Genomic DNA, 22314 nt, shown 5'->3' on the forward strand with positions numbered 1-22314 from the left:
GACAAGAAACCCCAAAAGCGGAGAAGGAGAAGGCAGAGAGGCAGTACGCCTGGCTGGGATTCACCACATTCATATAACTTTTATCATAGTATATTGTTATAATTGTTCTATTTTATTATCAGTTATTGTTGTTGATCTCTTACTGTGCCTAATTTATAAATTAGAACTTATACGTACGTGTGCATAGGAGAAAAACATAGTACTGTATATATGTAGGGTTCAGTATACTGCTATATAAACTCAGATACTATCTTTCAGGAAGTCAATTCAGCTTATGCATTCTACCACTCCGCCAAGCCCATTCCAAACATGCATCACAGATACTACTTTTCAATCATGAATCTCTTTCCAGCTTAGAGCAGAGCTTCAGAATCGATCTCAACACAACACTCAAAATAGTTAAAACTAATTGCTCAAAGTTCAACAAATCTGTTTGCCGCAGTGGGATAAAAATGCAAAACAGTTTTGTCTTAGCCAAAATTCTCCAGGATATAGAGTGTGAGGCAAATATTTTTGTTCCAATGCTTTTGTGGAGGTGCAATCCTAAGGAAGCATGAGTGAAGGAAACAGGAAAGTGAGGCAGGGAAGGAGGGAGAGCAAACTCATCATGATGCATTATTAAGTGTCACAATGTTGCGCAAACAAAACATCTCTAGAGAGGGGGCTGTACCACTGCTTGTCAGGACAGTCCGCTGGATGAAGGCAGGATGAATCATATTTCTGCGGGTCCCTTCCGTCTTCTGCCTCTCACTGTCAAAGTCCCCCCAGGGCAATAGCCCTCTCCCTCCTCCCCTAGGTTGTGTTGCCTGGTATCTCCAAGCAGCCACTGGGAATGCTATGGCCTCTGAGGGTCCCAACCAGAGACACTCACGGTGTCTTTCCTTGGAGGTGATGCCAGTGACAGGGGCAGGGGTGGCCACCAGGGCTAGCTAGGGCAGCTCCATCAGAGAAGCAAGGAGAAGCAGGACCAAACAGATTTGGTCTGTTGCATAAACCAGGTTTGGTACAAGTATGATTCCATTTTTACAAAAATTTGGAAGTCTATGTATAACACAGGTATTCACATGTATGTATTTGCATGGTTAAGTCTGAAGGGCTGAACCCAAAAATGTCTACAGGGGTTACAGTTAAGTTATTTTTCTTTGTCTTACTTGTCTATGACTTTTAGACTTGCTATAATAAATTTGTATTTCCTGTATAAAATAAAGAAGCAAAGCTACATGCTGATAATTAAAAATCATATTTTAAAGTATAATATTATCTAATAAATCACAGTAAAATTTAAAAGGTGATACTCATAAACAAAATTGTAAAAATGACCTGCAAAAAAATGTAGTAGCATATGACAAAGAGTATATATGCCCAAGTAAGTCTTGAATGATAAATAACAAATAGAAAAATGGGTAAATGTAATAATAGGAAATGCAGCTGGGTGCAATGGCTTACTCCTGTAATGCCAGCGCTTTGGGAGGCAAGGCAGGTAGATCACCTGAGGTTGGGAGCTCAAGATCAGCCTGACCAAGGTGGAGAAACCCCGTCTCTACTAAAAATACAAAATTAGCTGGGTGTGGTGGTGCATGCCTGTAATCCCAGCTACTTGGGAGACTGAGGCAGGAGAATCGCTTGAACCTGGGAGGTGGAGGTTGTGGTGAGCCGAGATCGTGCCATTGCACTCCAGCCTGGGCAACAAGAGCAAAACTCCATCTCAAAAAAAAAAAAAAAAAAAAGGAAATGCATTCAAAATGTATATGTATGAAAACTTATGGCAATTAGAACCACAAAAGACCATTTTTTAGCCATCAAATTGACAAATATTTTTAAACAATACTGTGTTGACAAGGGTGCAGGGGGAAACTCTTCATGTGCCAATGGTAGACACATCAACTGGACATCCCGTCTAAAGACATACTAAGGACAGTATTCCAAACTGTCCTTAGAGCCGAATTGTTCATTCCTCCCCCAGATTCACGTGTTGAAGTCCTAACCCTCAAAGTGACTATATTTGGAGACAGGGCCTTTAAGTAGGTAATTAAGGTTATGTGAGGTCATAAGGGTGAGTCCCTAATCTGATGGGACTGGTGTCCTTATAAGAAGAGAAAGAGAGGCCACAGACCTGTCTCTCTCTGATGCACATGCAGGGGAAGGTCCATGGGAGGACACAGTGGTAGTCTAGGAAGAGAGCACTTACCAGACACCAAACACTGCTGGAACCTTGCTGCCTCCAGAACAGTGAGAAATTACATTTCTACTATTGAAACCACAGTCTGTGGTATTTTGTTATGATGGTCCAAGCAGACTAATACACATAGCAAAATATTTTTAAATGTGTATGCTATTTAGCCCAACAATTTAACTTCTGGGAATTTAGCCTAAGGAAATAACAAAGAATTTTCTGTAAAATTTAGCACTGTTTCCATTAGTGAAATTTGATAGTGAAGCTTCTCATAACATAGTGTAATGTATATAATAAAATTTAAATCATGGGGTAGAAAACATTATTGAAAAATTTAACAATATGTTTTTAAGTGAAAAAAGCAGATTACAAAACAATGTCACGTGACCCCATAGATATATGGTGCGGTAGTTAAGCACAGTGCCTTTGAGGTGTCCTGCGGGAGAGCGCAATTCATGTATATTACATGGATGACTCCGGGTAAGTTCCTGATTGCCTAGTGCCTCAGACTCTCCATCTATAAAAGGGGAATGAGACTGTCTACTACCTATTGCTATGAAGATGAATTCAGATAACGAGGCCATTATAATTAAGGGCTACTATAGGTGTTGGCAGCTGAGCAGGTATTCTGGATTCAAAGTCAGAGGATTTCAGACCTGGGTCCAGCCTGCCTCCACTAAGTACATGACCCTAGGCAAGTCACTCCACCTCTCCTGGCTTTAGGTTCTTCATCTTTAGAACGAGGACCCTGACTAGTTGATCTCTGAGGGTGCTTGTGGCTCTTACCTCAAAGGATGAGACTCTGTGTCCCATCAATAATGGGAGCCATCATAGCTGTAAGACACATAAAGAAGAGAACCTCATCAGCTGCATACCTCGGCCTTGTTCCTCTGGAAGTAAGCAGTTGTTTCCAGCCTTCCACGTAGGAGCAGAGTTTCACGGTAAACAATTCTGCCATTCCCCATGTGAGAATGGCTGTAGTTTTCATAACCGCTGGTTACAAAAATACATCATGGCAAAAAGCTACTAAGCATTCAGCATTGCTCTTAATTTTTATTTTAATTAAGCCCAACAGCAACCTCATTTACTTGAAAAATAGCAACACATATATGGGAGACGTTTCATTTATCTCAGCCACAGGCCATGCTTGGCGCCCTTATCTTCTTGCAGACCCTTCACAACCACACCAAGACCCACCACTTGAGAACCACTCCGACAGGGGCAATTTGGAGACAACTAACAAAAAGGAAGTCTCCTCAAGGCCTCCCCAGGGAAGTAGGGGAGGAAGATCTTTCTTTCTGTGCCTGTCTCCAGTTTGAAACTGAGCCAAGGTGTGCAGTGTGCTTGTAGTCTCTGGGAATACTACTTCTGGTTAGAGTGCTGAACAGGGTCTAGATGCCTCTGTAGCCACTAGGTATCCATGGGAACTGTGTGAGCTGAGCACAGTGCTGGAAGCAAAATGCACTCCCTCAGCAGAGCTGGAAGCACAAGAAGGTGACAGATTGGATGTTCTCCTCTTTGGATAACCTACATCATTGAAGAAAGACATTAGCCTTGATTTATGAATGGACCATCCGTTGAACTGAAATCTTATTGTTCATTATGATTGCAAAGTGTGCAAGGCAACAAATCGCTACAGAAAACACTGGAACCCATGCTTGAAGCACATGGTTTCCAGTCACTAAATGTCTCTTAGTCTAAGTTCCCTCATCTAAAAAATTGAAAGTGAAAAGAATGCTAAATTCAATGTGTCATTAATAAGATAATTAAAAGCTCCTGATAAACTACAAAGCATGATGGAAAGGTTAATTATTATTATTATTACTAGTAGTATCATGGAATCTTTTCAAGTTAAAAAAATATTTGTTTCTCTGTTTCTGCAGAAATCTGGCAACCCAGATAGAAAATCTTCTAATAGCATACAAGAATGACCAATTTAATCCCCAGCAAAACCCGTGCATGTTCGTCTGTCAAAGGTGCCCTCTGGGCATAAGAATGATCTATAGAAGCCCAAAGGTTGATTATAAAATCTCAAGTGTCTGCTTGCCTGGAGTCATTTTAGATGAGCTATTCAAAATGCATCCAAGTAATCAGTTTGCTGTCATAGACTGGAATAACAAGGAGGGCCTCTTTCCTCTGCTGCGAAGGAAGCACATCCACCGTTGCCTCCCTGTCCGTGGATTACACAGCTAGCTCTTTGTGCTTAATAATATGACTTGAGACTTGAAATTTGTGTTCGAATGTATATGCTAGAAAAGAACATGTTAATTTATAAGAAACTGAAAAACTCACAGGCAGAAACGAAATTAAACAGCTCAGTTGGTATCCAGTATTTCCTAGAATTTGAGGCCTATTTATATTTTTGGAAGGTATAATTCTTTTACATTGCACATGTGCCAGTAAGTTCTTAAAAGTGGGATCTTACTAAATATATTATTGAATATTTACTTTGGTTTTATCTGCTCTGTCTTGCTGAGAGAACATTTCCAATCCAAATTATTAATTCATATCCAATTAAAATTCCAACGCATCTTGTTAATTAGAGTTCAGAAGCACTGAGCATATCCTGGTGATCAGAAGACATCAAGATGCAGAGAATTCAGACCTAGACTGACAATGTGTAAGCAGTGTCTCTCCTCTTATGTCAACTCGAGGATGTCTGTGTCACTTCTCTGAGCTTCCATTTCCTTGTCTGTAAAATACGAGTAAAAAATGCTTCCTACCAAAATAAAATTGGAAAATTGGGATAAAGTTGTAAATGTTAATGATTGTTGTCGCTATCATTGGAAAGCTATTAGAGTAAGAACTGCTTGGCCAATTATTCTCAGTGGCCCAAATGCAATGACTGATAACTGTCGTTGTTACTTCCCTTACCACCTCAGTACAGTATGAACCCCCCTAGGAAAAACATGTGCTTATTCTGAAATATTTACAGATGAAATGATATGATGCCTGGGATTTGTTTCGCAAATAAAAAAGCAAGTTGTAAAATAATACAAGCTATATGTTTCCTTGGAGATAGATATAGATATGGAAATGAAAATGGAAGCAGATGCGAATATGGACACAGGCTTAGCAGCAGAGACACAGATGCAGAGATGGATGTAGATATCATGCCTAACACTACTAAAGTGATTATCTCTGAGAGGAATAAAAAGAGAGCTTTCTTTCCTTTTGTTGGTGGCGTATCTGTATTTTTCAACTTTTTCAAATAATAAACATATTTTTCAATTTTTAAATATAGTTTTTCTTTCATTTTTGTTTTGTTTTTCAAAAAGATACTAGAAAAAAGTTTAAGTTGCAATATTCATAGTAAGAACATGAAGCATTAACTCTATACTGTCTTAAAACTAACAAGACCCCTCAGCAATTTTACCTTTTCCTAGTTCCTCCACTTGGCTCATTCTCCCCACTCCACCACCATCTATTCTAATGGCTGAGATTTTTCCACCTTTAGAAAATTGCCTAAATTCATGTGCTCAGAAATCTCCCAGCTAGCCTACCAAGTGAGCTCGTCGGGTTCCTTCATAGTGCCTAACACAATTTTATAATTGAATTTTCTTTTGCTGGCTTCCTTGTCTATTGGCTGCCTCACCCCTGAGACTCTCTGTGTGAGGAGGCAGAGACTGTGACTGTTTTGTTTATCACTGTATAGCCAGAGCCTAGCATAGAGCCTGGCCCATATGTATATATTAAATGAATGAATGAATGAATGAATGAATGAGCGAATAACAAAGATCCATGCAGGAAAGTGAATGTCTTCACCCAGATAAGTGCATCAGGCCCTAAAGCTGAGGGCATGGGCTCAGTCATTAGGCATCAGAGGACTGGCATAACAATAAATATCTGCCTACTATATTGAAAATGAAAGGTGAAGCATGATTGAATGATTTCTGCTTAAATTCAAATAACTCCTCCATGCCAGGCTTACTTAAGAATCCAGATCTTTAAAATCAAACCCCCTCCTGCAGATGGGAAAACTAAAACCAGAGAAATCACACAGCTGGCAGGTGGCAGAGCTGGAAACCCAGGTCCCTGTCTGTCAGCCTAGTGCTCTCTCAACTGGCCCTCACTGACCCCATTGTGACAGCAATATAACCCAGGCACTCACAGACTGATCACCCCGGAGGTTCTTCTTGGCTTTTGCCAGCACTAGAGTCTGAAAGTAAATGAATAGAATTGCTTTTCCAATGGCCTTTTTATAGGTTGTTTATCACATAAAATACTAGATTTATACCTAGTTTGACACTAACATTCCTTTTATTGCAGAACTATCTCAAATCCCAAACCAATATGAAACTCACTTTCTTCCTTTGACTTCTTTTCCACAAAAACTTGCCCAGTGTCCCTCAGAACCAGGTTTGCGGTTCATTGTCAACTTCTTTGGTATTTAATAGTTACATTTAATTACAGGTGATACACATATTAACTGCATGTAATAGTAATTACACGTATTGAATGCTTACTGTATGCCAGGCACTATTCTACAAGTGTTACGTGTGGTGACCAGTGTTCAAAACAACCCCATGAGAAAGTGACACTATGCCCATTTGAAACGTGTGAACTGGGACACAGTGAGGTTCCAATAACTCACCTAATCAGCAAGAAGAGAAGCTGCGATTGGACCCAGGCAGTCCAGAAACCAGATTAATAGCTACAAGTGGTTATGTTGTTGTTGTTGTTAGATAAGATAGGTCTTTATATCCGTGTTGTACACTAGCACAGAAGTACCTGGTCCAGGGCTGTGGGGGAGACTCCGCCTTCCTCAACAGGTGCCTCTTCTCGCTAATCCAAGGCTGTGACTCTGCTAGCAGCCACTTCCCAGTCAGTGGGAAGGAAGAAAGAGGAACACTGGAGCAGACCACTTCCCTCTCTCTTTCCTTAGCAACTTTTCATCTTGAAAATTTTCAACTCTATAGAAAAAAACGGAAAGACAAAAAATGGAACCAAGAACTTTTCACCTAGATTGATTAATTGTGGACGTTTTGCTACATGTATACTGTCTCTCCCAGCCCATTAGAAACCTTATAAATGAAAATAGTTCACTTGGGCCAGGCATGAGTGGCTCACTCCTGTAATCCCAGCACTTTGGGAGGCCGAGGTGAGTGGATCACCTGAGGTCAGGAGTTCAAGACCAGCCTGGCCAACATGGCGAAACCCCGTCTCTACTAAAAATACAAAAATTAGCCGGGTAGGGTGGTGCACGCCTGTAATCCCAACTACTCGGGAGGCCGAGGCAGGAGAATTGCTTGACCCTGGGAGGCGGAATTTGCAGTGAGCTGAGATTGCACCACTGCACTCCAGCCTGGTTGACAGAGTGAGACTCTGTCTCCAAAAAAAAGTAAGAGTTCACTTGATGAGGTAAAATATTAGGGATAACTTTCTTTTTTATTCCATTTATTGTTAGAATGTTTGTCCCACAAACAAGCACACAGCAAACAAGAAAAAATACTTTTTAAAAGATAAACACATGAAAGCCACAACACAAATGTAGCCAGCCTAGCTTCTCCATATGACATAAAGACAGAGTAAACAGAGGCAACTGGGATAGAAACAGAACGAACCTCAGAGGCTGGATGCCAGCCACAGCTCCACCACTTGCTGAGCTTTGTGATAACTGGGCCAATTACTCAGCCTCCCTGAGCTTCATTTTCTTCTAGGTAAATGTATGGGAACTATTAAAGATCTGTATTTCCAATGATTCTAATTTAGTAGGCCCAGGGAATCTGCCGAAAATCTTTTTTAACAAGTTCAATGTAGGTGGTTCACAGAACATTCTGAGAAACATGGAGTAGGAAGGAAGTGAGCTAAGGAATTTCTAAAATGGGGAAAGAGATCCCAAGCTCTTCACAATGTCTCTTCAGCTCTTCCTTCCCCTGCTATACCCCCTCCCTTTCCCTTATCTTCTCCCACCTTGGAGGCGCCACAGATTGACCTCACTGACTCCAGTTTGGTCTTCTCCAGGTGAAGTCTTCCTATATCATCTTCTCTGCCCTGTATCCCACCCCCAATCCATCCAAGTTTTCCCACCAGTCGCTAACATAAAGTCTGTGCTTCAGACAGCCCTGTCTGCAGCTACAACACCGCCCACTTGCCTTACTCTCTGCCTCCTGTTCAGAGCCCATCTCAGGTCCTCTTCTTCCAAGAAACCCTCCCTCATTATTCCCACCACCCTGAGTTCCCCCATCTTTAAACAGTTTAGCATTTAACTCTACCTTGCATTATTTTCCTGGCCCCCTTGTTTTATTCTGGGCAGCTCTAAATATGCTCTGAGCCCCGTGAGGAGCAGTGATTTCTGTTTCCTCATATTCTCTGTGACACTCAGCACAGTACTAGACACATAGTAGGCACCAACTCAACCTAAACTGACTGGCTGATTACTTAACTGACTTATTGAAGATGGCTAGATGAGATCACAGAAAGCAGCTTTGAAAGGGTGAGATCAAGTGTGGAGCTTGTAGGTTGATGAACCCACTTAGGGGCCCTTGAGTAGCTGACCAATTTTTAAGGCTGTTTTAAATAATGAGCTGTTAAGTAGCAAGATAAAAGTAGAGTTCAAGATAAAATCTAAAATGAATGAAAAGCAATGGACAAACAGCTGTTGTCACATGCTCTGTTGTGTCTTTGATGAGTTTCAATTAAAAATAACCCTAATACATAAAATTCCCTGGCAGATTCCCTTTATTGTCCCTTTAATGTGTTACTAAGGAGTTATTGGTATCATTTCATGGCTCCAGCACAAATGCCTCTAGGATTTATTGCTAGGTTCACATCTCTGCTCTTTTATAGATTTCTTCCAAGAGGGGCTGGAATACAGGGCTGCCATTTATACGTCCCTTGTGGTAATTTGGCTACAGCAAGCTGCATCAGCAAATGGCAGTAAAGCTCACCGAGGCAACAACAATTACTCACCAGCAGAGTCTGATTTAGAGCAGAATGTTTGTAGAAAGATTCTGATGTAACCCTTTTACTTCCCTCTCCCAACAACAGAGAAATGGAAAAATCAATTACCGCTCCTGGGGTTCATATGTTGCTGAGTTTTGCCATAGCAGGAGGGGGAGGATGGTAAAAATACACACACACACACACACACACACACACACACACACACACACACACACACACACACACACACACACTGCTCTGTAGACAAAGCCATTTGCAAATAACTAAAAAACAGTAAGTGCTTCCAAAAAGGTGGTATGTTTAATTAAGACAAATTAGAAAAAAGTACTATTAGAAATGCCTTATTTATTTAAGGACTTAAGAAAGCTTAAATCACAAACTCTTAGTTTGTTATGTCAACAGGCTGTCAATAAAAATCAAGGCTGGGATCGGTAGAGTCACTAGCAGGTTCATCAATCCTGGGTCTTTAACCAGTGGCCTCCTCAAGTCTCATTAGCTTGTTCTGTATCCAGAGTGAGGAGACCATCTATCAGTTACTGCTACTTTGTAACAAACCATAAGAAAGAAAGCTTTAAATCCACCTGTGCTTTAAGCCTGGGAAAGAGAGGATAAATGCCCTTAGGTATCAACTCCAACAGAAAAAGCCTGCAGAAGTCAACAGAAAAAGCCTGCAGAAGTCAACAGGATGATTATGTGTGGGTTGGGCTGTGTGGCTGTTTTGTTTTAAATTAACCATTGATTGCTGACTTCATTCTACAGACCTGACTTGCCCTTTCTGGATGTTTCCTAATCTCACTCTCCATAGAGGACCAAAAAATGAGTGTTGTGAAATTAGCACAAGTTTAGTGACATTATAATTAGATAACTTTCCCCCTTGAAAATCCAACTCCTGAATCACTAAACAGATGTTCTGTACTGTTCAATGTTTATCTGACTATAAAAGCAGAGAACAGAAACAATACACTTCTAATTAAGTAATAGGGCATGACTCCCCTGACACACAGCAGTCAGAAGCCATCTTTCTCCATTTTAACACCCTCCTCAGGTATTACAATTTAATACCTTCAGGTATTACTGCCCTTTCTTCTTTTTACAAAAATCCACAGACCACTTGAGCAAACATTTTATTCCCAACTCGGCCAACTTGTACTGATGTAAATGACTGCCAGTCTAAATTGTGTAATGGACCCCCTCCACCTACCAGGTGCTCAGTAAAAGTCTTAGTTCATTAGATTGTCTAATGACCAACAGCAGTGCTTCCCAAACTTTATTGCATTTTCAGATCACCCAAGGATCTGGATAAAATGTAGCTCCTGATTCAGGAAATCTGCCATGGAGTCTGAGATTCTTCAGCTCTAACAAGCCCCTAGGTGAAGCTGATGCTGCTGACCTGAGATGCACACATTGAGCACAGATCACCTTGATAATCTTCTCTGAAATATCCAACAGAAAATAGAAACACAGTTGTATAATTGCATGTGATTTGTTTCCTGAAAGATAACAATGATTATTTTTAAAGAAAAATGGATTTTAGACATGAATTTTAAAATGCAGTCGTAATTGCCCCAAATGTTATCTCCATGGATAGACATCTTTTTAGATCTCAGGGAGGTCCTTTGAGGCCAATGAGTATTGACTTCAGGAAGTGATCCAAAACAGAACGCATACAGATTCATTTAAAGCAAAGCTTAAAGCCAATACTTATCCACAGCTGCACTATTGATGACTGCTTGGCTCTTCTTTTGCAGTAAATGTACATAAACAAATCGAAATATGCTCTCCTTATTACTGAAAATCTCTTCCTGAGAATAGGATTCAAGTTCATGTTCTCACCTATAGCATTTGCTGTGCGAAGTTTGTTTACATGTGACATACTTAAATAAGATTTCTGTAATTACTAAAATTAACTCCCTTCAAAATTTATTAGTCTAATATAGATTCAACTATGGAGATAAATGTCAAAGATTCACAATATTCTAGTTTACACTTCATGATTTTATGATCCTGTACTTAATAGCCACTTTCTTCTGAGGAGCTCCTAACACCTCATATTCATTCTCCCAATAAACCTTTCTGAGTTTGCTAAGACAATGGGCCACATTATAAATCTGGATTTGCAAGGCTAATATCTAAAGGCACTATAATTTTTCTATAATTCATGTAAGTAGATGCTAAATAAAACATCTGTGTTGGATATGATTCTCTTATTGAGTATAATTACACTTTCCAAAAGAATGGTTAACACCATTAGACTCACAGATACTAGCATAATTTCCTACACATGCAAGGAACAGTGTAATAAAACAGCTCAATATATTCATTCCACAGATACCTATTTAACATCTGTAATAATACTAACAATAATAACTATTGTTTATAATAAATCAGGGACTATTCTAAACACTTTACATATAAGTTATTATTCTTTAAAATAATTTTATATGATAGATGTTATTATTACCCTCATTTCACAGATAAAGTGAAATACTGAGAGGCTAAATAATTGACCCAAATTTGTAAAACTAGTAAGTAGTAAAGCCAGAATCCAACCAAACTCAGGCAGCCTAGCTTTTGTGCCCGAGCTCAACTACATGCCAGACACCATCCTAGGCGACGATGATCGAAATTAAAAGTGCTAATGGGGACAGCAATGTGTTGCATTCATAGCATCTCCACTGATGCCCAGCTCTTCTACCTAGGTAGTCATTATGTCCTTTTCAACTGAGCTCAAATTAGCCTGAGAGATTTGCTCAACCCAGAGTTCCAAGGCAGCCATTATCAATTAGAGATGGCACATGAATCAAAATTTATTTGCCATGCCTGATCGTGTGCACAAAGCACAATCATTTCCTAATCTTTAAATACTTGTATTTCAAATGATTATTCACAAGTTGGTATAGGTTGCACCAGGGAATTTTCACATCAAAATCCTTTACAAATGCCCTATATAGGCTTTAACATTTCTTTAGCCTAAGAATTTGGGAAGGATGCCTACCTCCCTGAAATCATATATTATTTTTTAAATCAACTATCTACATGAAAAGTAAAAGTTAGAATCCCATGTCCTAAAAATGGGAACAATAGACACTGGGGTCTACCAGAGAGGGGAGAGGAAGTGGGGAAAGGGCTGAAAAACTATCTATTGGGTACTGTGCTTACAGCTGGGTGATGAGTTCAATCTACCCAAACCTCAGCATCGCACAATATACCTTTGTAACAAACCCGCACATGTACTCCAGCTCTAAAATAGAAGTTGAAAAAGAAAAAAAAATAGAATCCTATGTCTTACAATACAAATACATTCAGATTTTTACATTTTTGTTTAAAAAACATACTGGAAAAAATATGAGATTACACTTTTACACTCTTGAGGGGAGCAAACCTTTCTCAAGCATGACAAAAGTCCATAAACAACATAAAAAGACAGATTTAACTACATAAAACTGCAAAACTTCTATACAACAAGGATACTATAAGCAAAGTTAAAAAACAAATGACATCATTTCATTTCTGGATAGCTGAGATAATGGTAGCTACCTAAATCTGAATCTCTCCACACATCTTCCAAAAATTAATAAAGGTCAAAAAGAAGAAAAGATACAATCTTTTGTGGAATACACAAATTCCACACCTTTATCAAAACCAGTAACACTACAAACTTTAAATTATCTGTAATTTTTAAAATTCCATGTGCAGACACACTATATCTAGATCCTCCACTACAAGCCTTAGCAGAGATTGAGAAGGGGAAAGAGGATCTCCAGAAAATCTGGGAGAAAGAGAGAAGAGGGAGTTAAGCTAAAATAGCTCCCAGAAGGAGAAAGCCCATCTTCAATGTCAAAATACTGAAAGAGAGTTTTTGTGGATAGGAATACAGACAACAAGGAAGAAACTGAAAAGTGTCATGAGATTCAGGGAGGCAGTTCCAGAAAGGCTGGGGAAGAAAAAGACAAAAGAAAAGTCAAGGTAATCTTTGGAGACTGCATAGAGAACGCAAAAAGAAACAAAAGGGAAACATTTAGGAAGTTTCAAGACAAGAGAACACAAAAATAATCAAAGGACACACAGAATTATTAGGGCTAAATAATTCTTTATTGCGGGGAGGTGTGTGTCTATCTCGTGCATTTGTAGGATATTTGGCAATATCCCTGGCCTCTACCTACTAGACGTCATTAGCACCCACCCCTAATTATGACAACCAAAAGTGTCTCCAGACCTTGTCAGATTCCGCTGAGGGGCACAGTCACATCCCATTGAGAACCACTGACCTCAAGTAATGATTTGTGAATTTCTGATTGGTTTGTTTGATGTTTGAAGTCTCTTCTTTGGATGTTTTGCCTTTTTGTAGTAAACTTTCAAGGAAAAAAAAAAAAAGAAGGAAAAGATATTTCACTCCTTCATTAATTTATTTCAATTCTTACTGAATTTGTTGAATGTACTGAAAGGTAACAGACATTGTATAAAAGATGAATAGGTAAGGCAATCACAACCCAAAATTTTATACTTTTCATATTACTTATTTAATTTAATATTATCATGGATTGATTAATGTCTGTTTCAGAGAATTTCTGCCACAATTATTTTTAACCTAGACTCTTAACACAGAAGCAAAACACTATATATGTCATTTTGCTACAAATGTTTAGAAAACACAGTGTGTAACTATTTTTGGTCTATCATTGCAATTCTCTTTATCCGTAGAATATTGTTAGATATTGCTATATAATACTGTGTAACAGATAACCATAAAATCTCAGTGGCATATCACAATAGGCATTTGTTTAACTTGCACATTGCTGTGTGGGCCAGGACCCAGCTGATCTAACCTGGGCTCAGCTTGGATGGCTTTGTTCCTTGGGCCGCTCACCCTCTTCCCACTACGGGCAGATGAGAGGAGGCATGTTCTTTCATGGCAATGGCAGAGGCACAAGAGAAGCAGAATTACGAAAGAATTAGACTCAGAACTGTTACGCTGTTGCTTCTGCTCTATTCTCTTCAGCCCACACAATATCACAGGGCAGAGAAAATACCCTCCACCCACAGAGTGAAGGGAACTGTAAATTCACATAGCAAAGGACATGGACACAGCAAGGGTTGAAGAATGCTGCCATTTACTACAGCAAGAAAAAAACCTTAATTTTGTTTTATTATTTCAAAGTTAAGATTTCCAGGCCGGGCACGGTGACTCCCTCCTGTAATCCCAGCACTGTGGAAGGCCAAGGCAGTCAGATCGCTTGAACCCAGGAATTTAAGACCAGCCTGGGCAACATGGTGGAAACCCATCTCTACAAAAATACAAAAATTATTCAGGTGTAGTGGTGCATGCCTGTAGTCCCAGCTACTTGGGAAACTAAGGCAGGAGATTGCTTAAGCCCAGGAGGTTGAGACTGTAGTGAGCCGTTAGTGTGCCACTGCACTCCAGCCTAGGTGACAGAGCAAGACCCTGTCTCAAAAACAAAAAAAGATTTCTGAACACAGATTCTTAAATAATCCAATAGCAGAGTAACAATTTTCATCAATGAAAAAAATGATTGATTAGGTCATCAACTTCAGAGGGATGATGATTTCAGTATGGTTTTATTAGAACAGCAGCAATACCAGATTTATTTTTATTACAGCAATTCATTTCTAAAGACCAACATTTCAATGATAAATGCCAGTAAGTGACTTTTACTATCATATATACTATACCTTTGACAGCAATTTTAAGCAAGAAACTTTTTAGATGTCATTATTTATATTCTTTACTTGTTCTTAAAAAGAATTTTTCTGAAACATAACACTTCTTATAATCAAATATGAATCTCAGATTTAGATTTCCACATTCTGTATACTCCAGGGGAAAAAATAATTGGATTGTGCTTTCTCATTCATGACCATTTAAATATTCAGTTTCTTAGGTTACATTTTAGTGTGTTTTTATGTTTTATTCAGGACACAATGTTTCAGCAAATATCACAAACCCAAATCAATGGCTTATACCAACATTAAATATGCTATTAACATGCTTGTTCCCAGGAAAGTTCAATGAGAAGGCATCAACAAATCTGCAGGAAAGACTTACTTCATTTAAAATTATTGACAGAAGAGGCACCAGAAATAACTTAAAACATTTAGGATGATAAAGAGGAGAAAAAGAAATGTGAAAATATCTAGCTCTCAGATAGAGAGCTAGATAGACGGACAAAACTATCCCAATTCCATATACACAGACCTACCAACAAAACAAAGTTTATGACATTTTCCACAGCAATCACGCTGTTCCTTTTATCTCTGGGACTTAGATGTTCACAACGGTAATGTGACTAACACCTTAGAGCCCTGGTCGCTAATGTCCACCATGAGCCACAACAGGATCCCACAGAGCAGCATTTCCAGAAAACAGCATAGAAAGATCAGCAACTCAGAGAGAGCGACCAAAAAGAAGATAGCATATGTCAGGTTAAAGAATTTTTTCATCTCTTTTTCATTCATTCATTTACTGAACAGAGAACGTTTACTAGCCATGCCTTTGAAAGGCAACACGTGTCCCATTGGCTGGGATTGATCTTGAAAATGAAGAGGGAGAGAAGGCTGGGGCTAGCCCAACAATGTTGAGCAAGTGAGAACTTCTTAGTATTCAGAAATAAGAGGTGGGGTCGTCTGCTGAGGTGGCCTGTGAGCTTTAGTCTGTAGAAAGGTTTGGCAGTACATCTTCAGCCAATGGTGCTTTAAATAAAGTTTCAGATTAGAAGAGGATGTGCTGGTGGCAGGAGGTTATGAAAACTGACAGCAGAGAGGGGCCTGAAGAACTTGAAGAGCTGACCAAAATCCTGGGTATAAACTCAATCACTTATGTTCATCTGAGTTTACTTTTGAGGTTGTCTTATAATAATTCATATTCACAATGATGAACCAGAGCCACTCAGAAGGTATTGAATTGTGTTCAATTTACTCTTTTCAAAAATGCAAGATAAATGAAATTCTTTTTTAAAAGATTTTAATGAAAAATTGTTATATATATATTTTTTTCTGAGACAAAGAGAGACATTCTCTCTGTGTCACTCAAGCTGGAGTGCAGTGGCACAATCGCAGCTCACTGCAACCTCCGCCTCCCAGGTTCAAGCTATTCTCCTGCCTCAGCCTCCCAAGTAGCTGGAACTAAGGCACGTGCCACCAGGCCCAGCTAATTTTTGTATTTTTAGTAGAGACAGGGTTTCACCATGTCGGCCAGGATGGTCTCAAACTCCTGACCTCAGGTGATCCACCCACTTCAGCCTCCCAAAGTGCTGGGATTACAGGCATGAGTCACCATGCCTGGCCAATTGTTACATATTTTTAAGAGCTATATTGAAGCATAATAAACAATATAATACATACACATAAAGTATACATTATTGGAGGTTTTCTATATGTATATACCTGTGAAGCTGTCCCCAAAATTATAATAAGGACCATACTTGTTATCTCCAAAGACTATTCATACCCCTTTGTAATGCCTTTCTCCTGCATATCTCTGCCCCACAAACAATCTCTGGGCAACTACTGATCTGCTTTCTGTCACTGTAGATTAGTTTTCATTTTCTACAATTTTGCATAAATGGAATCATACACCAGCTACACTTTTTGTTTGGCTTCTTCCAATCAACGTGATTGTTTTGAAATCTATCCATGTTGTTGTATATATCAATAGTTCATTCTTTTACATTGCTGAATAGAATTCCATTATGTGACTATACTATAATTTGTTTACCCTTTTACCTGTTGACGGATATATTATAATTGTTTCCAGCTTGGGGCTATTAAAGTTCTTAAAAACATTATGTGTAAGTCTTGATATGGAGATATGTTCTCGTTTCTCTTGGATTAATTCCTTAGAGAGGAATGACTGGATCAGACAGTAGGTAGATGTTTAACATTTTCAGAAATTATTTTTAGAAATTGTTTTCCAGGACCAGGCGCGGTGCCTTACGCCTATAATCTCAGCACTTTGGGAGGCCGAGGCAGGTGGATCACAAGGTCAAGAGATCGAGACCATCCCGGTCAACATGGTGAAACCCCGTCTCTACTAAAAATACAAAAAATTAGCTGGGCACGGTGGTGCGTGCCTGTAATCCCAGCTACTCAGGAGGCTGAGGCAGGAGAACTGCCTGAACCCAGGAGGCGGAGGTTGCGCTGAGCCGAGATTGCGCCATTGCACTCCAGCCTGGGTAACAAGAGCGAAACTCCATCTCAAAAAAAAAAAAAGAAATTATTTTCCAACATGATTGTACCATTTTCCATTTCTTCCAGCAGTATATGAACGAGAGTTCCAGTTGCTCCACATCTATACCAACACATGGTGGAGAGTCGGTCATTTTCATTTTGGATATTCTAACAAGTCTGTAGTGGTATCTCAACGTAGTTTTAATTTGTATTTTCCTAATAACGAATGATGTTAAGCATATTTGTATGTGCTTATTTCCCATTTATATCTTTTTTGGTAAAACATCTATCAAATATGTTCCCCATTTTAAATTGGGTTGTTTGTTTTCTTATTATTAGGCTTTGAAAGTTCTTTATATTATTCTTATATATATGACCTTTATCAGATATGTGATCTCCAAATATTTCCTTCCCATCAGTAGCTTGTCTTTTTATTCTCTTCTCTTAAAGAATTTTTGAAGAGGAGCCGTTCTTAGTTTTAGTGAAGTCCAGTTTAATTTGTTCTTCTATAGATCATGTTTTTGGTGTTGCATAAAGAATTTAGTGTGCTTTTGTTCTTATTGTTGCTTTAATCTCTAGAAGTCCAATTTGAGTCTTTTAAAAATATCTTTCATATCTCTACTTAACAGATTCAATCTTTCCTTTAGCTTCTTGAACAGATAGTAGATAGTTATTGCTGTTTTAATGTCTTTGTCTAGTAATTCTAATATTTGTGTCATTTTGGGGTCAGTTTCTACTGACAGATTTTTTTTTTCTTTTTACCTAATTGCAGGTTGTATTTTGAATTTATCTTGTTCTGGGACATGGTTAAGTTTTGGAAATTTCAAATCTTGCTTTCAGGCTTTGTCAGGCAGGATCAGAGCAGCATTTAGGATACAAATAATTTTTCTGTGCTACTCAGAGAAAATACTTCTTAATACTTCACTGGATAGCCTGTGAATTATGACATTTTCCACCACTACTGGTGGGAGCAGGCACTATTCTCTGTACCATGTGAGCCTGAGAGGTTGCTGCCTCTAATCATTCTAAGTGGTTCTTCCCAGTGCCCAGTTGGGTTTTACATATGCATGAGCTGATCAGTACTCAGCTGAATGCTTGAGGGGACCCTGCGCAGGTCTCTGGAGTCTCTTTCTCTGGCACTCTGTCCTTGAACTCTAACCACTCGACCTATCTTACCTAGACTTCCAGCTCCAACCCCTAGACTCAGGGAGGCTGTCAAGCTCTGTCCTGGATTCTTCTCCCTGTCCTACAGCCTAGACACTGTCTCAAGACAGTAACTTGGGGCAACTGTAGGGTTCGCCTTGCTCGAAGGGACCTCTCAAAGGTTACCATTGTGCCTAATCTTATGTCCAATATCCTGAGTACCATTGTTTCATATGCTTTGTCCTATTTTTTTACTTATTTCAGGCAAGAGAGTAAATCTAATCATTGTTACTCCATCATGACCAGAAGCAAAGGTCCAACATTTATCAAATATTTTAATGTCCGCAAAATAATTTGTCTTTTTAGTATAAAAGTATTTTAAAAATCTACACTGCACTAAAGTCTACTTATTTTTCAATTTCAGCAGATAAAACCAGTTTTTCATATAAGCTGTCATTCGTTGGGAGACTGTCCCTCTGTAAATACTAGGAAGTAATGGACTCTGAACTAAGAGTTCTGTAGCTCTAGATATACATTTTCAAGGAGCAACAAGAAGAGATCATAAACAATTAACTTTTTTGAGGAGTCAACATTTTAGATGTTACCAAACTGTTGAACTTTGAATGTCTTCCCTAAAGTAGCATCTAACAAAAGTAGCATCTTCCTTCCCTAAAAGGAAGCCTGTGTATGTGGGCACACGCCCTTTTTAGGAAGCCTTTCTTGGCTTAATTCCTGATTCAGTACATATTTATTGAGCTCCTCCTGTCACAGGATCCTTAGGGTGTTGCTTTGCCAACCCAAAAACTCTGTGGCCAGAAGTGCCTCTGCTTGGGTTTTGGTTGCACCCGCTGGGTTCATTCAGGTCACTCAGCCCAACAGGGCTCTCAGCTTGCACTACTGGCCCAGATCCCACACCTGCCAAAGGCAAGCCAGCTGCAGAGCAGTGAGAGATGTGTGAGCAAGTGAGTGCGGGGTCTGGCCACTGTGTACAGCCAGGTGCACCAGCTATAGCGGGGTGGGCAGCTCCAGCACAGGTGCTGGCTCCATGTAAGGCTACAGCTGAACCAGATATACTGCAAGCAGCTTCTGCTGTGGGCACCAGTGTCTGGACAAGGGGAATGCAATGGTGCTGGAAAGCTCAGAGAACACCAAGATCCACAGAGCCCCAAAAAGGGTGTTACAGCATGCCATGGCCCTGGCTTGGGGAGCTCCAAGGTCTAGGCTCCCAGAAAGGTGGTAGCTTTTCTCTCCTCATCACCTACAATGTGGTGAGTGGGGAGCACGTTTCAGCCCTGTTTGTGTTACAGCTCTTTCAGTATTGCCATTCAGTGGATCCCAAGTCCTTGTCCCTCATCTAGGAAGAATGAGGTATGCGGACAACTGGAGGGTGAGCAAGGCAGAGGGAGCTTTACTGAGTGACAGAACAGCTCATGGGAGACTGAAGTAAGTGGCTCCTTTCCGCAGACAGGTTGTCCAAATGAGTGTCCAGCTCTCAACAGAGAGGAGACCCGCAGTGGGCAGCTCCTTTCGGCAGGCAGGTCATCCCAAAGAGTGTGCAAGTCTGACTGAGTCTGGGATTTGTATGGGCTCAGAAGGGAGGAAGTGCACATTGATTGGTCCATGGGTGGCATTGGGCAGGCCTGGAAAATGCACCATAAGTTCTCACTCCAGGTCACAGGCCCCACCCAGAGCTGGCAGCCTGGCCCCCAGTCTACAGGCCATCTCTGCTTGAAGGTGAAGCTTCACCAGGGACCCACCCCTTCTCACCTAGAAATCTGTCTGCCTCCTGCTACCATTAACATGTTCTCCATGGCACCCAGGCTGTTTGCACCAAGGGCCACCTACAGGCCTGCACCCAACTGCCATCACCAGCCCCTGGCCGGCCTCCCTCCCTGAGCTCATTGGTGCCCAAAGTCTCAGAGAGGAGCAAGGCAGGGTGAGGGCTGGTTGCAACAATGCCTAGGCTTGGCTTCAACATTGCTCTGAAATTGGAGCGGGCACCAGGAGCAGGGAGAGAACAGGGAGCAGGAGTGGGCACTTCTGAGTTCGTGGAGATGGAGGGCTCCCCAGGATCCCTAGAGTGCAGGAACCCCTGGATCTGGAGCCACAGCTCAGGACCACAGGGATCTCACCCCATCAACTCAGTAGGGGACAGGGCTCCTGCCTGTTCCTGGGCCCTGCCAGCTCCATGGAGTGTGCAGCCCCAGCCACACCTCCCCCTACTGCCGCTGGCATTCCCACAGCAGCTGCTCCAGATGGCCCACTGCCACCATCACTACCACCTGTCAGTGACTATTGAAGGCCCTGGAGATACAGCACAAAATAAGACAAGGATCTCGATCTTCATGGAACTTTATTTTACCTACCGTAAGAAAACACCCAATAGCTCTGTTAACAAACACAGATCAGAGTAAAGGAGTAAAGAACTTCAGTAGATAATATTTTAAATGGAGCTATCATGGACAGCCTCTATAAGAAGGTTACATTAGATTTAAGTGAAATGAAAAAGGAAGCTATGCAAAATTCAGAGAAGAGTATTTAGTGAAAAGAAATAGAAAGGACAAATACCCTCTGGCAGAAATGAGTTGGGTTTATTTTAATATTTTTAAATAAAAACATAAGTTATTTTCAAATGAGTACAAGTCAAGGTTTATTTTAATATTCTGATAGAAATATAATCTAAAATCAACAGGAACTACACTACTTAATCTTGTTTACCTACACGCACTCATTCATATTTTCATTCATATCATAAACTACATATCAAGTATGCTGCTGTGTGTGGAAATGCAAAGATGTGTTGCCTCAAAAAAAACCTCATATCCTCCACTTACTAGAAGAGGGTCTAAGACATGCCTAATAAGCAATGACTGTAACAGCAGGGATAATGGCTCTTCCAGTTTAAGAGTCCAAAGGAAATATTAATTCTAAGAGGTCAGTCCCTCTTGCACACGTCTGAATGGCCCCAGGATGCTTTTTGAGGAAAAGGTAAGAGAATGTGCTTAGGAATGAAAGAGATGAAGGGCAGCATGATTTGTGTAAAGATGAGAAGTAGCAGTTGAAAGAGAAGAGCAATTTTGCACAGAGCAAAGAGCATGCCCTTCTGCCCTGCCTCTCTGGGTTCGTGCCCAAGTTCTTAGGAAGAAGAGATACATAAAAAGGTAAAAAAGGTATTTACTGCTGACATCTCTTTAAGAAACCAGAACACCAGGCTGTGATTCTTAGAGAAGTAGTTTACACTGGGTCCTCCTTCACTGAGGTGGCTGCTGCCACTTTAACAGGGAATAGAAATGGGGAGAGAGATGAAGCAGCCAGAGCCACGATGAACAGAGCCCCAGACTCACACCCACCAAGGCCAAGAGTCAGAGCAGCCGTGGTGTGCCACCACCCTGGAGAGGAGGAAAGGCTGTTGTCACCAGGAGGGCTGTGCTTATGAGCACATGGGGACATCCCTGGGGACTCCCTAAAGGAGTCCCTGAATATGTCCTAATGGAAATATGTGACTCTGGAACTGTATATCCTGTGGTTATGATCTTACACCAGCTGCTCACTAGCTGTATTATCTCAGGAAATTATTAAACTTCTCTGAACCTTTTAAAAAAATATTTTAAGTAAGGGTAACAATAACACTGTGAGGTGTTAGGATTTCTGTGAGGTTTAAATAGCATGTGGTAAACAAAATTAGCTATTAAATTTTTAAATTTAAATTAGCTATTATTAAACAATAATAGCTAATTTTGAATGCAATTACAATTATTAGCATTATTTTTATGAAGAAATTTTAGGAGATCTGGAATTCCCAAAAGTTGGTGAATAGCAATAAAAGAAATACTGCTTAGAAACTGTTATGAGGATCCAATTCTACCCTGAAGCTGTTGTGCCCTGGGAAGCGTGGGGTTACATTAAAA

This window comes from Aotus nancymaae, unplaced genomic scaffold (genome assembly GCF_030222135.1).
Source record: "Aotus nancymaae isolate 86718 unplaced genomic scaffold, 86718_ANA_hifiasm-v0.15.2.pri h1tg000014l, whole genome shotgun sequence".
NCBI lineage: Eukaryota > Metazoa > Chordata > Mammalia > Primates > Aotidae > Aotus > Aotus nancymaae.